The 18,547-nt window shown below is 46.3% G+C and overlaps 1 long non-coding RNA gene across 1 annotated transcript in view; it reads right to left on the minus strand.

Moving 5' to 3' along the window:
- Positions 1-18,547, minus strand: part of LOC140910046 (uncharacterized) — a 77,916-nt gene that overhangs the window by 14,087 nt on the left and 45,282 nt on the right. The window contains exon 2 of the long non-coding RNA XR_012158406.1: positions 11,307-11,465. This is a non-coding gene — a long non-coding RNA (uncharacterized lncRNA). The remainder of the gene's footprint in view (positions 1-11,306; positions 11,466-18,547) is intronic.

The following is an 18,547-nucleotide window of genomic DNA, read 5'->3' on the forward strand; positions in this document are numbered from 1 at the left end:
TTCTGAGGTGGGCTTCCCTCCCCAGTAACGTAATGTACCACAGGTTCTGGGATCCTGTGAAGCTCTACAACAGAACTGAGACCGGAATTATTCTTTCTAACCATCCCCCTGACTGTAGCCTTGAGGGAATCAATCATAGAATATCAGGGTTGGAAGGGACCTCAGGGGGTCATCTAGTCCAATCCCCTGCTCAAAGCAGGACCAATCCCCAACTAAATCATCCCAGCCAGGGCTTCGTCAAGCCAGACCTTAAAAATCTCAAAGGAAGGAGATTCCACCACCTCCCTAGGTAACGCATTCCAGTGCTTCACCACCCTCCTAGTGAAAAAGTGTTTCCTAATATCCACCCTAAACCTCCCCCGCCGCAACTTGAGACCGTTACTCCTTGTGCTGTCATCTATTACCACTGAGGACGGTCTAGATCCATCCTCTTTGGAACCCCCTTTCAGGTAGTTGAAAGCAACTGTCAAATCCCCCCTCATTCTTCTCTTCCGCAGACTAAATAATCCCAATTCCCTCAGCCTCTCCTCATAAGTCATGTGCTCCAGCCCCCTAATCATTTTTGTTGCCCTCCGCTGGACTCTTTCCTATTTTTCCACATCCTTCTTGTAATGTGGGGCCCAGAACTGGACACAGTACTCCAGATGAGGCCTCACCAATGCCAAATAGAGGGGAACGATCATGTCCCTTGATCTGCTGGCAATGCTCCTACTTATACAGCCCGAAATGTCGTTAGCTTTCTTGGCAATAAAGGCACACTGTTGACTCATATCCAGCTTCTCATCCACTGTAACCCCTACGTCCTTTTCTGCAGAACTGCTGCCTAGCCATTCAGTCCCTAGTCTGTAGCAGTGCATGGGATTCTTCCGTCCTAAGTGCAGGACTCTGCACTTGTCCTTGTTGAACCTCATCAGATTTCTTTTGGCCCAATCCTCTAATTTGTCTAGGTCCCTCTGTATCCTATCCCTACCCTCCAGCGTATCTATCACTCCTCCCAGTTTAGTGTCATCTGCAAACTTGCTGAGGGTGCAATCCACACCATCTTCCAGATCATTAGTGAAAATATTGAACAAAACCAGCCCCAGGACCGACCCTTGGGGCACTCCGCTTGATACTGGCTGCCAACTAGACATGGAGCCATTTATCATAGAATCATAGAATATCAGGGTTGGAAGGGACCCCAGAAGGTCATCTAGTCCAACCCCCTGCTCGAAGCAGGACCAATTCCCAGTTAAATCATCCCAGCCAGGGCTTTGTCAAGCCTGACCTTAAAAACCTCTAAGGAAAGAGATTCTACCACCTCCCTAGGTAACGCATTCCAGTGTTTCACCACCCTCCTAGTGAAAAAGTTTTTCCTAATATCCAATCTAAATCTCCCCCACTGCAACTTGAGACCATTACTCCTCGTTCTGTCATCTGCTATCATTGAGAACAGTCTAGAGCCATCCTCTTTGGAACCCCCTTTCAGGTAGTTGAAAGCAGCTATCAAATCCCCCCTCATTCTTCTCTTCTGCAGACTAAACAATCCCAGCTCCCTCAGCCTCTCCTCATAACTCATGTGTTCCAGTCCCCTAATCATTTTTGTTGCCCTTCGCTGGACTCTCTCCAATTTATCCACATCCTTCTTGTAGTGTGGGGCCCAAAACTGGACACAGTACTCCAGATGAGGCCTCACCAATGTCGAATAGAGGGGAACGATCACGTCCCTCGATCTGCTCGCTATGCCCCTACTTATACATCCCAAAATGCCATTGGCCTTCTTGGCAACAAGGGCACACTGCTGACTCATATCCAGCTTCTCGTCCACTGTCACCCCTAGGTCCTTTTCCGCAGAACTGCTGCCTAGCCATTCGGCCCCTAGTATGTAGCGGTGCACTGGATTCTTCCGTCTTAAGTGCAGGACCCTGCACTTATCCTTCTTGAACCTCATCAGATTTCTTTTGGCCCAATCCTCCAATTTGTCTAGGTCCTTCTGTATCCTATCCCTCCCCTCCAGCGTATCTACCACTCCTCCCAGTTTAGTATCATCCGCAAATTTGCTGAGAGTGCAATCTACACCATCCTCCAGATCATTTATGAAGATATTGAACAAAACCGGCCCCAGGACCGACCCTTGGAGTACTCCACTTGACACCGGCTGCCAACTAGAGATGGAGCCATTGATCGCTACCTGTTTACAACGGAACATTGACTTAATATAGCTTTGAAACTTTAGTATGCAGAAGAAAAATGCTACTTTCCCTTTTTTTTTTGAGTAGTTTACGTTTAACACAGCACTGTACTGTATTTGCTTTTTTTTTTTTTTTTTGGTCTCTGCTGCTGCCTGATTGTGGAAGTCCACTTCCAAATGAGGTGTGTGGTTGACTGGTCAGTTCATGACTCTGGTGTTCGTAACTCTGAGGTTCCTCTGTAATCATGATTTATGTGTGAGCCCCACACCCTTTCTTTGCCAGCCACACAAGTGGCTCAGCGCACACTCTCTTCTTTGCCTTCCTCCTTGTGCTTTCCTATTTATTTATTTAGATGGCTATTGAGCTCAGGAATGATGCTTCCAAGTCTAGTTTGACTCCTTGATCAATTTGGATCAGCCTTCATCCCTATCATTAATCTACGCTTGCTTCCAGCCATTGTGTATGGCTCATCGATCATTGTTCCTTTATAATCAAATGTGTCAGTCCCCTCAAATCCCAGCCTGTGAAATAGCCAGCTGCTCATGTGACTGCTTCAGATAATCTCTGGTCTTTTTGGAAAACCAGAATGGAGATACATCATCCTTCTGCGTGGCCAACGACTGTGGCAGGTGTAAGGTAGATTGCTGCAATAGATGAACAGACATAAAGGACACAAACCCAGAGAAGTCAGTCTGCTTCGTGCTCAAGGGAAACAAACAGAATACCAAATATATTCTCCCCACAGAACTATGAATGACCAGGCTATTGCCCTGCTGTTCAGTGGGAGTAAGATTGGGCCCTAAAGTGGATCGAGCACTTGGCTGGGATTCGGGTGATCTGGGTTTTAGTCCCAGTTCTGCCACTGGCCTGTTGGGTGGCCTTGGGCAAGTCACTTCCCCTCTCCGTGCTACAGCTGGGGATAACAATACTGACCTCCTTTGCATAGTGCTTTGAGATCTGTGGCTGAACAGTGCTATGTAAGAGGTAGGTATTATCATAACTCACATTGAATAGTACCTTACTACACCCACACCTGCCACATTGATGTACATCACAACTCACCGCGAGTGAGGGCGGCACAACTGGGGGCTAGGGTTGAGATGCACTCCCATACGGGGGGAGGGGGGCTACCCAAAGACCAACACAACACCTCATTTCCATTCAGTCGCAACGTCATCTCACCTTTGCCCCATCCGTCTTCTGACTCTTTCCCTGGCCCTCTCTCCATATATGGAACCCAAGACCCTCTGAAGGGGGCTGTGCAGTTCAGGGCAAAAGGGGATGGGTGGGTCAATACTGCGAAGAATGCAGATTTCTTGTGCCTACAGGGGAGTGAGAGCTACGTGCAGGTCTAGAATGAGTCTACCCCCCGCCTGCAATTAACAGGGCTTGTACCTTTAGAGCACCTGTCCTGGGAGTAAAAAACTGGTTAAGAAACTGGAGACAAAGAGGAGAAATAAGCGACTCTACGTGGAATGGGGTTAATATTGGGGCATGCTGGGGCTTGAACTACACATCATGGTGGTTAGGGTTTCTGGCCTGGCTCCCCAGCCCAGGAAAGACTGACACTGGGCTCACACTCTGTTCAGCCCTTTCCTTCGGGGCACAGCTTATTCTTCAGACACAGTAAAACAGTTCAGTGTAAACTCCACATATAAACTTAGTCTCCCCCACCCCATTGACCTGAGGTCTTCTGCAGGAGCCCAGAGACCTGTCCCCTTGCATGTCTCTGTCCCTGCTCCAAGGCCAGGCACAGGAGCAATCTTCCTCCTGCAATTCTCCCTCACCTGAGCCACTTTCTGGCTTTTACAATCCCTTGATCCGTCTCAGCTGAGATGCAGCTGATCAGCCACCAGTGAGGCTAGGCTCCATTCTCCATAAAGGGCCAGCCACCTTGGCACACAGTGTTCAGTACCTACACTAATGAGGTAAAAGAGGATTGACTAACAAGGAAGCGACGCGGAATTGCGAGGAAGCCCAGGAGCTCCTTCAGAACACAGAAATGGTTCGCCTTGTGTTAGCCATGCCTGCTCGGTTTGGCACTCTGTCCCCCTCTAGTGGTGACTAGGCCAACCAGAGATTAATGAGCTTGCTCAGTTTGGCACTCTGTCCCCCTCTAGTGGTGACTAGACCAACCAGAGATTAATGAGCCTGCTACAGCTTTGGCTAACAGAGCAGGGTCTTTTAGCTCAGGCAGTAGAGGCTTGTGCATTCAGATCCAGAGGGTCCAGGTTTGAGCCCCGTTGCCGACAATCCACCCAGGGGCATCAGCATTATAGTTGATGATTAGTTGTCGCTTGTATTACGATAGTGCCTGGAGATCCCAAGCAAGATGGGAGACCCATTGGGGCTAAGCATGGCGACAGATTCAGCTGAACATAGGGTAACATGAACTGAAAGGAACAATTTAGGCTATTTGTACACGCTGATGATTTCTGAATTAGTCCCAACCTGTCTGGGAAAATGATCTAGCTGTCATCACAGAGAGCTCAGTGAAGACATCAGCTAAATGTGCGGGAGTTTTCAGGGAAGCGACTAACCAGCTGAGAAAGTACAGCATCCCTGGGCAAATGGATAGGGTAGCATTACCTTGAGCAATGCGTTCAGTTTGGGTCACTGCATGTCAGAAAGACCAGCCATAGCAGGCCCGGAAAGGGCTCACCCAGGACGATGATTGTTAGAGGAGCAGGGGATGGGCAGAAGGGCTCTACCAGACAATAAGATTACCAGCTTTGGCCTATCAAATTGGACATTAGGAGGAGGAGATCAGATGCAACCCTGATGTAAGTGGCTGATGCCGACGGAAGTTGCATTTGCTCAAGCCCTGTTCCAGCAAAACACTTAAGCACATGCTTAACTTTAAGCACATGGTGCAATCCTATTGACTTCATATGCTTAAGTGCTTGCTGGATTAGAATATTACGGCAGGGCTCAATTTGGCATCAGATGAGCACAGGACTGGGAGCCAGGATCCCTGGGTACTGTTGAGAGCTCTGACACAGACTCACTGTTTGTCCTTTGTCATGTCACTTTCCCTCTCTGTCCCCCAACCTCTGGAATGGGGGTAATGACACTGCACAGCTTTAATCACACAGCAGTTCCTGCAAGAGCAGGGGTCTTGGCTCTGGGGTTACAGGGTAGTTATGTTCTGCCTGTTTGCGCTGAAGCTCCAGTTAGGAATTGCATTCTTCTCATGTCCTGTCTTAAGTGTTATGTGGTAACAAGAGAGGCAGATTATTTCAGTAGTGGGTGCAATGATACCCCTTGGATGAAAGGTGCCATGCCAATACCAGCTACTATGCCAGCTATCCCCGCATTGTGTGTGTACTTATCTGTTTGTTCTTACTGTACAAGAGGGAATGACTACATGGAAATACACCAGGACGGACACCTGAGGCAGAGAGACAGAAAGATGTAAGATGCTTTGAATCTAACAAGCTTATGTAGCTCAATCATAGATTCATAGAATATCAGGGTTGGAAGGGACCTCAGGAGGTCATCTAGTCCAACCCTCTGCTGAAAGCAGTACCAATCCCCAAATAAATGTGTAAGTCAATCCCATTCCTGGACGTAAAGTCAGCAATGATCCATCCAGTGAGCTCTGCTTAGATATTGTATTAAACTGCAGCCAGTAATGCGCACATCAACACTGACCAGATCTAAGTATCTAGTAACGGGTTAATTAATCAAATCTCACTTAAAGGAGACCAGAAACAGAGTCTGGCTCTCTGTGCTTAGCTATCTAATTCATTTCAGGTGAAATGTGTTCAGAAAGTCAGAGGAGGCTAGGTGGATCATAGCTTCAAATGACTCCTTTCCATTCAATGGGAAGTTAATTCATAGTAGGAGTGATTGCCTCGCTAAAACCTACAGGGGAGTTCACTGGATTATTCATCTTAAAATATTCATTGCAAATGCATTTTTCATTTCCAGGCTTTAAAACTGAGAAGCGACAAGGCTGCTGCTAGTGCCGAAGCCCCGCACCTCGAAGCCAAAACAAAATGTAGCAGCCTTGCCCTTAATGAGAACAACAGCACGTTCAGAGAGAGACTGTGCCACAGTGATTTGCAGCAAGGGCCCCTAAAGCAGAACATGCTACAAATTAACACCCACAGCACTTGGTGGGTTGGCTTCGAGTGAACGGCCGAGAGGCTCTTACGTAACCCCCTTCATCCGTAATGCATGAGGCTCATCAAAATTCAATGGCAGCCACTGGGGTATTTCTGGTGCCTCGCCTCAAAGTTCTCCAGGGGCCTGTCTACTTCCATTTCAGCATTTCAAGTCCATTTGGAAGACACCTAGTCGCTCACTCTCTGATGCTTGCTGCTGAGTGAGTTCCGGTTCTTAGAGGTCTTCAATTGCAATCTTTTTTTTTTTTTAAACATGTGCAGGCTTCCACTGCAGTGCAGCCCCAAGTCCAAGCTTTCCCAAACTCGTGGCTAAGTGTGCATTTTCTGATCAGACTGCTATAGTATAGGTGAGACAAACAGCATCCCCTATGGTTAAGAGTGCTCAACATTTCCCATTATTTAACCTTGTTTTCAGTTGCTTGACAATATTGCCAAACTTAAAACCCATTTAGGCTGACGTTTCCCACGCCGGCTGTCTGCCTCAGGATGAATTCTTCTGAGAAGTTTCAGCTAAAACAAAGTTAGAGGAAAATATGTTTTGCCCAAGTTAAAAAAACAAAAAACCTCTTACCATTTTACTGAGAACCTCTAACATCTCCATGCTTTAGAACAGGGACTTGGAATTTGGCAGGGGGGCACCCTGGGATCCGCCTTTATTGTCCCCATGAAAATTTACATAAGTGTGGCCACATGATCAGCCTCTGAAAACAAAACAACAACAACAAAAACCCCTCTCAGTTCGCACATGCTCAGTAGAGAATTGTTGGCGTTTGGCTGCTAAATTCACTGAAGATGCCAGCTGCACTGAGCATGCTTCAGCATCTCTCAGCTCCTAGGTGTGACTAGGCGGCACCTGAGCATGCTCCAGCCCAGGGATACAGGAGATCAGTGGGAATTTCCCTGCAGTTGCTGCTCCCAGCCCTAGGGGACAACTGTGGGACCAGGCACAGGGAGACTGACTGGTGCTCTCAGTGCTCTGCAGTGGGTGCAAAGGCAGAAGGGCAGGGAAGGAGCCAGAGATGGGGGTGGGAGGGAGGCGAGGATGAAATGGGGACACTGGCAGGAGCAGGAGCACAAGTGTTCAGATGTTAGGAGATATCAGAAATTAAGCTGGCTCTGAGAAACACTCCCAGGTTGCATATAGAATCATAGAATATTAGGGTTGGAAGAGACCTCAGGAGGTCATCTAGTCCAATCCCCTGCTCAAAGCAGGACCAGCACCAACTAAATCATCCCAGCCAGGGCTTTGTCAAGCCAGGCCTTAAAAACCTCTAAGGATGGAGATTCTACCACCTCCTTAGGTAACCCATTCCAGTGCTTCACCACCCTCCTAGTGAAATAGTTTTTCCTAATATCCAACCTAGTCCTCCTTCACTGTAACTTGAGACCATTGCTCTTTGTTCTGTCATCTGCCACCACTGAGAACAGCCGAGCTCCATCCTCTTTGGAACCCCCCTTCAGGTAACTGAAGGCTGCAATCAAATCCCACCTCACTCTTCTCTTCTGCAGACTAAATAACCCCAGTTCCCTCAGCCTCTCCTGATAAATCATGTGCCCCAGCCCCCTAATCATTTTCGTTGCCCTCCGCTGGACTCTCTCCTCTTTGTCCACATCCCTTCTATAATGGGGGGACCAAAACTGGACACAATACTCCAGGTGTGGCCTCACCAGTGCCGAACAGAGCGGAACAATCACTTCCCTCCATCTGCTGGCAATGCTCCTACTAATACAGCCCAATATGCCATTGGCCTTCTTGGCTAAGTCTACACTGCAATTAGACACAGCGCTCAGCTGCGGGGCTGTTTCACTGCAGTGTAGACTTCTGGGCTTGGGCTGGATGTCAGACTGTAGGACCCTATGAGGCGAGAGTCCTAGAGCTCGGGCCACAGACAGGGAAGGGAAGTCTACACTGCAATGAAACAGCCTCGCAGCCCGGGGCAGCTAGCAGGGGGCAGCTGCAGGTTTTTATTTGCAGTGTAGACATATCCTAAGTGTGTAGCAGGTTTATACCATGGCTTGCTGCGAACTGTTTGGATAGACCAGCCCGTGTCGTCAGATGTTCAGCTGTGTGCATGTGTTCTCTCTGTGTGCTGCACTGGCTCTGACCAGATAGATTGAAGCCTGCTGTACGGGCTAACTGCCCAGCGAGCACAAGCCTTGGTTTAATAGCGAAAGTGCCCGGCCAGGTTTACTGCCGACGAAGCACAGTCCTAGCTCCCCGGATCAATGTCTACAGTTACACTAGTACACGTATGTCCATGACAATGGATGCAGCTCAGTCAGTGGCGGGAGTTTCCACTGCCCCCTAAGGCCAGACGGAGGGTTAAGGCGAGGTAGCCCAACATTTATAGACTGAGACAAACAATCTGGGATAAACAATTTATGTCTCACCTTACGCGTTTTGGGACATGTTTGATACCTCTTCCTTGGACTTTCCGCCTGATATTTCAGACAAAACATCCTTATTCACCACCTCTCTTTGTCCTTTCACTCCTGATGTTTCAGACAAAATATCACCATTCATCACTTTTGTCAAACCATTTTATCGTGTGCTAGGCTGGGGGGTTCTTATGCTGTGTTGACATATTCAGTGTGTTTTAGCAATGCAAGTGCCGCGTTCGTGTACCGGACATTGGCTTGCAGGGGAGCATCTGCTCTTGACAGGGCCTGTCTGTGCGCAGAGCGTAACTTTGGCTGACTTTGGTTCAGGCTTCAGGCCTTGCACCAGGCCCATGCTTCAGGCTCTTTCTTTCTACTACAACCCGGAGTGTCCCTGGGTGGACAAGCCCTCGGAGAGCGCTGTAATGTTTTCATTTTTAATTCCACAATTTTTCATTATACATAATTTTTAAGACCGTACATCATCCCAGGGAGGCCCTTCAGCACTGTGTTTTGGTGAGGGATGTCAGAGGCTGTCTCATTGCTGAGTCTTCTGCTTTTCATCATCTCATTATTATTATAGCAGTGCCCCAGGGGTGCATCTACACTGCAAATCCAGGTGTGATTGTGTACCCATGCTAACCTCAACCTAGCTAGTGCAGGTAACAATAGCAGTGCAGATGAGGTAGCACAGACTTCAGCATGGGTACATGCCGGTCAGGGACCCTGGGCACGTGCTCTGGTTGCTAGCCCATGCCGCAGCCCATACTGTCATGGGTTAATTGCTACTGTAACCCATGACAGCTAGATTAAAACTAGTAATGGATATGCCAACCGGTGCTACAATCGTACCTTCAGTTGCAGTGTAGACAGACCGAAGGCGCAAGGTGCTGTCCACTTACACACAGTCCCCATCTTGAAAAGCTCACGATGTATTCTGATGTGTGGTGTTGCCCGATTTCTCTAAGTGGTGACTGATTCTGTTACTGATTTCCAATTAATGACTGGGCTCTATGGGCTACGGTGGTCAGGCCAGATACCGTCACTTGTGTTAAAAGAGCGTAAGTGCGATACAATAAAACTCACTTGCCCCTCTTTGCAAGTGTTCAACCCTCACAGCACCCCCGTGAGGTCCAGTCTATAAGTACTATAGCACTTGGTTTACAGGTGGGGAAACGGGGGCACAGAGCAGTTACAGGGATCAGACGTCAAGAATTATAGCATTCAAAAACCAGTCAGAGAACACTTCAATCTCTCTGGTCACTCGATTACAGACCTAAAAGTCGCAATATTACAACAAAAAAACTTCAAAAACAGACTCCAACGAGAGACTGCTGAATTGGAATTAATTTGCAAACTGGACACCATTACATTAGGCTTGAATAAAGACTGGGAGTGGATGGGTCATTACACAGAGTAAAACTATTTCCCCATGTTTATTTTTCCCCCCTACTGTTCCTCACACGTTCTTGTCAACTGCTGGAAATGGCCCACCTTGATTATCACTACAAAAGGTTTTTTTTCTCTCCTGCTGGTAATAGCTCACCTTACCTGATCATTCTCCTTACAGGGTGTATGGTAACACCCATTGTTTCATGTTCTCTGTGTATACAAAATCCTCCTCCTGTATTTTCCACTGCATGCATCCGATGAAGTGAGCTGTAGCTCACGAACGCTTATGCTCAAATAAATTTGGTAGTCTCTAAGGTGCCATGAGTCCTCCTTTTCTTTTTGTGGACACAGACTAACACGGCTGCTACTCTGAAACCAGACAGCAGTAGAGCCAAAAATAGAACCCAGGAATCCTGTCTCTATTTTTAAGGTTGCCCATCACCAGGGTGTCTGAGTTGTTCTTAAGACCTGGAGAGCTCTTGTTTGGTTGTTATTTTTATTTCAACATTGTGTGGGACAGCAACAAAAATCTACAGTAAAAACTGCCGCCTACGACAATGTTCTGCCCCCTGCAGTCCAGAGCTAGTATCGCCAACTCCAGCTGTTGAAAAATCACGAGTCAGGGCCCCCCCAGATCATGAGAAATTTAATTTAATTTAATTTTTTCTTGCCTGGTTCTGATTTTTGAACTTTGAGGATACACTGGGTGGTCACATTTTCAACCCTTTCTTCACAATCAGGAGGGCTAGAAACGTTAACATTCTCTCAAAATAACATGCCTCCGGGAGCAGGGGCTTTAAAAAACCTGCCAGTTATCACAAGAAAAATCATAAGAGTTGGCAACCGTGACCCCACCTTCCCTCCAAAATGGCAGATGACCTTTGGTCTCTGCAGCTACACATCCTTACATAGCAGCCACCGCTCCTGCATAGCATCTGAATACCTAGGCACTAAACCATCTGGGATCACAACTTCCCTTTTTCTTGCCCAGCTGTTTGCTTTCTATAAGTGAGCTGAATAAGTGAGGCATTTACACAGAGCTCCCCAAATGTGTCTGCTAAACAAACTGGATTCATGCCTCAAATATATGCAATGTGGATTTTTAGAACACTTAGGAGTCAATCTTTAAACAGAAAGCTGGTCTAAACCTAAGTTCTAGTAGACCTATTGGTCCACCATCATAAAGAGCTTCCGGAGGCGCTGCAGATGCAGGGGGAGATCAGAACCCACCTACCTGTGAGAACTTGCACGAGTTCCCTCGGACCCGAGGGAAGACTGACTATCACATCAGAGATGCACGTGTTCGCTGAAACGTTCCTTGCTGCAAACACAAGTGGCGAGAACTGGACGTGGGTTGTCGTGGGAACAGCATTGCTAAGTATCCCCCATCAGCCTGCAAATGGAGCAGGGAAATAACATTAGCATTCTGAAGCATGCCGATTATGTTTACATGATGAGCAAGAGCAGGTCACGGTCAGCTTCTAGGCGGAGCAACTGGCAAGTCAGAAGTGCCGCTGGCATCTTGCCCTTGCTATTGCTCGCACCCTGTATTCGGGGAAACATTCTCTATAGAAGCTGTGCCTTGCTTCACTTTCTGCTCACGCTGTCTCCATCTTCTTTCCTCTGCCATAAAACCAAGGTCCTGGCTGTTTGTTATCCATAAAGATCCCTAGGCACTTCTCTCAGGAGATGGAGTATTGAAACGCAGTTTCTTGGACAACTCCCTTGAGAGGTATAGCAACTGCTATCCTGGATTGGAGTAGGAGTCCGTGAAGCCCGGCATCCCACCTCCAGCGCCAGCCGAGTCACAGGACGGTGTCAGACACCTCAAAATGGGCGGTTCTGACTTGGATAAAGCTGTTCTACCTGACTACATTTCCTGTGCCATTTCATTTGGCAACAGCAGTCTAACCCACAGCCGCATCCTACCCCAGAGGTGGCTGCTTTTCTCTGGCACAAGACATGATTCCAATGTCGAATCTGCAAAAAAGCCAGGTTTTGTCCTGCTTTATACCCTCGTTGCACATAAATCAGGATGCAAATTTGACCCAGTCTGGGAGTTTGGCTGACGTGCTTTGGGATGGCAACGGTTACATTATTATAATTTGACATCGGTGTGCACGACACCTTCCAGAGAGTGTACAATCTAATCCCTGCCCTGAGGAGTTCACCAGCCAATGTAAATAGAAAAAAAAACCCCTATGGTGAAAGATTATTATTAAAGTTGCATGGGGGAGCACTTTTCACAGGTGGTCACTAATGACATATTCCTGGCTACCAGCCTTGAGACCTTGAGGTCTGATTTGTAGAAGGGCTGAGCATTCACAGCTGCACCCAAAGTCAATGGGAGCTGCGCTTTGAAAGTCTAAAGTGCTATGGACTGCTAAGGACTGTGAAAAATCAGGTGTGAGGCATCGCACATTGGGCACCCAAAATGAGGGGGATACTTTTCACCTTAATCTCGCTGGGCCTCATTTTCCTACCCGTAAAATGGGGCAACACCAGCTAATGCCGCCAGCCCTGCCTGGAACACAGAAGGTGTCCGTGTGGCCCAGTGACTAGTCAGACAACCTGGGTTCTATTCCCAGCTCTGCTACTGCTGTGACACCTTAGGCAAATCACGGACACGCTATGTCCCCCTCCATCCTTTATCTATTTAGATCGTAAGATCTTCAGGACATAGGTGCTCTGCAAACACCTTATTAGAGACAATCTAACACAGTGGAGCTCCCAAGGTGAGTTGGGGCTTCTACATGCTATTGTAATATAGATGACAGCATATCGCAAACATGCTACTGTTTGATGATCGTGCATGAGTTCTTAGAGACATATATTATTATTTAGGTAGAGATGGCATAGTGGAGGGAGGTAGCGTTACCTAGGGGATAGAGCACTGCACTGACACTCAGGGAACAGAGGCTATATTCCCAGCTTGGGCACGAGCCTGCTGGGTGACTTTGGGGCAAATCACTTCCAGCAATCTGTGCCTCAGTTTTCCGATCTGTAAAATGGAGATGACGCTTCCCTCCTTTGTAAAGTGCTGATAAAAAGCACTATATATGACCTAGATGTTACATAGATCTCTGTCAAGTCTATTGACCTTGTGGGACTACTTAGTATCATCCCAAAGAGAAAGCGGTGACATTTCATAAAACAATTAGTGATGGAGGTGATAGCTGTAAACCCATCTTGTCATTAGTAACAAATGCCATCTCAGCCTTTTCCAGAATTTGCTGGGGAGACTCATGTTTTCATCGTTAGTTACCACATGACAATGTTGGGCAAACATCCTCTCTCATCTGCTGTATTTACATTCAGCAACAACGTAGCAGGCTACAGCCTGTCACTTGTAGTTTGTGATTAGAAGCAAACTCTGTAATTATGCTGCCTTTTATTTCTGTGGTTAAAAACGATGCTGATTAAAAAGTTAGCGTTAATATTGATGTGCGGGCCTGACAATATCCAAGCTTCAGGGAACAGCTCTCCCTATTACTCTGGAGATGTGGAAATTAACCCACCGGAGTAAGTCTTGTCCTGCTCTCTCTAAATCATTTTATGTGCTGTTTTCTATACAGTCCATATCACAACCATAGGTAAAGGGTTTATTGGAGAGGTGTTTGCTGCAGGAGACAGAGCTGAGCAGGTATGGGACAGTATTGGGAACTGGACACACATTTTGCATTTCAGTTTTGAGTATCATGTAGGATCATATAATTTATCCCAACTCGGAGCAATGGTTCATTTAATCTCTGACAGTGGTTAGGATCAGAAAATTTGTGGGGAAAAATGTGTGTGCACCTGCATCCACCCCACTTTCCTCTCACTTTCCAAAGGTTTTATGAAATTCGCCTCCTCCCTCAATGTGGAGGGAGATATGCACAACTTTTTGCCCCCCGCCCCCAGGTTAGAAATTACATAAACTGGGTTATATTATAAACAAGCAATACATTTATTAACTACAAAAGGTGAATTTTAAGTGAATATAAGAGATAACAGATAGGACAAAGCAGATTACTGACCAAATAAAACAAAGTATGCAAGCTAAACTCAATATACTTAAGAAATGGGTTAAAAATGTATTTTCTTACCCTAAATATTATTTTAGGCAGGTTGCAAAGTTTCTGTGGTTCAGAGTTCCAGTTATATATCTTTTCAGACTGGACCCTGTCTCAGTCTGGACACCTCTCTGCCTTCCCTTCCGGTGGCTTTAGAAGTCTTTTTTCTTGGGCAGACAGGCCATGGAGAGGAGGAGTCTGTTTACCTTCCTCTCCACCGTTAAATAGGATTTACATAAGGTGGGAATCTTTTCTTTCCCAAACTAGAAAATAGGGTCGGTCCTGGGGCCGGTTTTGTTCAATATCTTCATAAATGATCTGGAGGATGGTGTGGATTGCACTCTCAGCAAATTTGCGGATGATACTAAACTGGGAGGAGTGGTAGATATGCTGGAGGGGAGGGATAGGATACAGAAGGACCTAGACAAATTGGAGGATTGGGCCAAAAGAAATCTGATGAGGTTTAATAAGGATAAGTGCAGGGTCCTGCACTTAGGATGGAAGAACCCAATGCACAGCTACAGACTAGGGACCGAATGGCTAGGCAGCAGTTCTGCGGAAAAGGACCTAGGGGTGACAGTGGACGAGAAGCTGGATATGAGTCAGCAGTGTGCCCTTGTTGCCAAGAAGGCCAATGGCATTTTGGGATGTATAAGTAGGGGCATAGCGAGCAGATCGAGGGACGTGATCGTTCCCCTCTATTCGACATTGGTGAGGTCTCATCTGGAGTACTGTGTCCAGTTTTGGGCCCCACACTACAAGAAGGATGTGGATAAATTGGAGAGAGTCCAGCGAAGGGCAACAAAAATGATTAGGGGTCTAGAACACATGACTTATGAGGAGAGGCTGAGGGAGCTGGGATTGTTTAGTCTGCAGAAGAGAAGAATGAGGGGGGATTTGATAGCTGCTTTCAACTACCTGAAAGGGGGTTCCAAAGAGGATGGCTCTAGACTGTTCTCAATGATAGCAGATGACAGAACGAGGAGTAATGGTCTCAAGTTGCAGTGGGGGAGATTTAGATTGGATATTAGGAAAAAACTTTTTCACTAGGAGGGTGGTGAAACACTAGAATGCGTTACCTAGGGAGGTGGTAGAATCTCCTTCCTTAGAGGTTTTTAAGGTCAGGCTTGACAAAGCCCTGGCTGGGATGATTTAACTGGGAATTGGTCCTGCTTCGAGCAGGGGGTTGGACTAGATGACCTTCTGGGGTCCCTTCCAACCCTGATATTCTATGATTCTAGACCCTCCCTTCCCTTCCAGTGGGAAGTTACAAGAAGCCCCAGGTAATTAGGTGACAAGACCACATGACTCTGTAGTATCACAGAGTCCATAAGTCAGTGGCAGTTTGGAGCATTCACAGTCCATTGTCCTTACTGATGGGTCATCAGCCCTGTCAGGCTTTTCCATTGTTGTACCTGAAGTGTTAGCAGTGGGAGTCACCCAAAGTTGCACAGTTGAAATACAGATACATAGTCAATATCCCTAACTTCAGATACAGAAATGATACAGGCATGTAAATTGGATAATCACATTCAGTAAATTATAACCTTTCCAATGATATTTTACAAGACCCATCTCGCATAAAGTACACCTCAGCGATGTCATAATCATATCATAAGCATATTTTCATAAAGAATATAGAGTGAAATGTCACAATCACAATGATCCCTTCTGGCTTTAAAATACATGAATTCCTTAATTCTACATTGTAGTGTATAGAAATCAGGTAGAATCCTTTAAGGAGTTTGTGAGCCCTCCACTGATGCTCACTGTGTTCTGTTTCTAGAAGCCTTCAGCAACCAATCAGAGAAGCAGTATCTATGTGACTAGGCCATTTATGATTGTGTACAGTTAGTAAATACAGATGTTTGGGACCCAACTTTGCATGTGTTGTTTCTTCATACCATTTTGTTATGTAAAGAACAATAGACACAATATAGACACTACCTGGTCCCATTTGGGGCTCAGGAACTAGTGCCCTGAAGCATCCTATTGTTGTTTACGTGAGCACTTCCCTCCAGCTTCACGCTAAGAATGGAGTCCCTCCAGCTCATACTGGTGAAGGTCTAATGAAATCCAGGGAGTCTCTCCCGATTTTCAGCAGGGTAACAGAGCAGAATTTGGCTCATTTCCACTGCAGAGAGAGGATAAAGCAGAGTATCTTTAACATCTGTACATAAAGGAAAGAGAAAATGTACTGCCTAGATTAGAAAGTTCCCTCTCATTCCAGAGACTTGGGCCACAGTATTTGTTTGCATTGATGGCCAAGTAGTTGCTTTCTATTGTGGTTTGGAAATTCTTTTTGTCACTCACATTCCAAAGCACATTGCAGCAGTATCTAGCCGTTCTGATACAATCTCTGTCCAGTGTGTTTCAGTTGTGATTCAAGCGGTCTCAATGGTCAAAAGAAAAAAAAATCTTGTTGCTCTCTTTCCCTGGCTCCAAGCAGATACCCCAGCCAAAGTTCAGACTTGAAATAACTGATTTCAGTTGAAAGGAACCTACATTTATGTTGTCTGAATTTATGCCTCCACCCCACATGGGACATAATTCTTCTCTCAGCCACACTGATGTACTGCTGAAGTTAGTGAAGTGAATGGAATCATTCAGATTTACCCTGATATGACTGAGCGCAGAATCTGACCCTCTCTCTAAGACAGAAAATCTCATATTGCCTCTATATGAATCCATGGTACTCCCACATCTTGAATACTGCGTGCAGATGTGGTTGCCCCATCTCAAAAAAGATATATTGGAATTGGAAAAGGTTTCAGAAAAAGGCAACAAAAATGATTGGGGTATGGAATAGCTTCCACATAAGGAGAGAACAACAACACAGGGATTTTTCAGCTTGGAAAAGAGACAACTAAGGGGGGATATGATAGAGGTCTATAAAATTACTTTCTCCACACCAGTCATGAATAAGGAAGTGTTATTTATTCCTTCTTGTAACACAAGAACTTAGGGTCACTCAATGAAATTAAAAGGCAACGGGTATTAAAAATAAACAAAAGGAAATATTTCTTCACACAACGCACAGTCAACCTGTGGAACTCTTTGCCAGAGGATGTTGTGAAGGCCAAGACTATAACACAGTTCAAAAAAAGAACAAGATAAATTCATGGAGGATAGGTCCATCAATGGCTATTAGCCAGGATGGGCAGGGATGGTGTCCCTCGCCTCTGACTCCCTGACACTGGGAATGGGCAACAGGGGACGGATCACTTGATGATAACCTATTCTGTTCGTTTCCTCTGGGGCACCTGGCATTGGTCACTGTCAGAAGACAGGATACTGGACTAGATGGACATTTGGTCTGACCCAGTATGGCCATTCTTATGATCAATAAGATATAGGGTGGTCTCCCACAGAGAGAAAGCCTCTTTCCCTCTTGTATCCAGTGGAATGGTGCATGAACACACAGAAGGTGATTGGAGAACACTGGTGCAGTGAGTCCTTGCTAGAAATATATAGGGTACCTTCTGATTGTATTAGCATAGTCACTCCCATCACTGCAGCATGATACCTATCTACCCAGGAGTCCCTAGATCTGAGTATTCACAGGTTCATAGAGATTATGGCCAGAAAGGATCATTAGATCACCTAATGTGGCCTCCAGCATATCACGGGCCATTAAATTTCACCAAGTTACCTCTGTATTGAGCCTAATACTTGTGTTTGGTTGAAGTATAACACCCAAAAAAGGCAGACAGTCTTGAACCGAAGATATCAAGAGTTGGAGAATCTGTGGCCTGGGGGAAGGTCTTTCTCAACGAAGCACCCTCAGGTTTGGAATTTGCATTCCTGCTGCACCAACAGAATTGGAGTCAACCTTACCATTGGTGTAAAGAGGTGCACCTCCATTCGTGTTAGCACGCTGGCACCTGCTTACCCTAGCACTGAATTTGGCTGGAATACAGTCAGTCAACCAGTGGGGCACGGTATAAGGCCTCTTTTCTCTCAGACTTCTCCCTGAAGAAGCAGGAATTAGTCATTGCTCAATGACACTCAGGCACTGGTTTTAAATATAGAACATCATGGCCTATGGACCATGAGATCGGCATGTTTTGTATATTAAAAATTCAGCAGTTAAGGCTTTAAGGCCTGTGGTGATGTGCAAAATGGCATTTTGACCCCTTACCTGAACTTTCCCTGAGTTTTTTGCTGAATGTTCAAGCTGGTTTCCTCAGACCTACAGGCTAATGGCAGGGAAGCATCATAAGGTTCAGTAGCTTAGTTAAATGCTCAGAAGTTTGGATGCTTGTCTGAACTATCTAAGTTCCTTGGATCTGCCCTGTTAAGATGGAAGCCTTGCAAGAACAGGCTCTCTCCTGGGATTTCTGATACTTTCTGCTTCCCCATCAGTCCCAATCCACTGAGAACTCACGTCATCCTGGCACATCAGCTTCCAGCTGCTATT

This window comes from Lepidochelys kempii, chromosome 4 (assembly GCF_965140265.1).
Source record: "Lepidochelys kempii isolate rLepKem1 chromosome 4, rLepKem1.hap2, whole genome shotgun sequence".
NCBI lineage: Eukaryota > Metazoa > Chordata > Testudines > Cheloniidae > Lepidochelys > Lepidochelys kempii.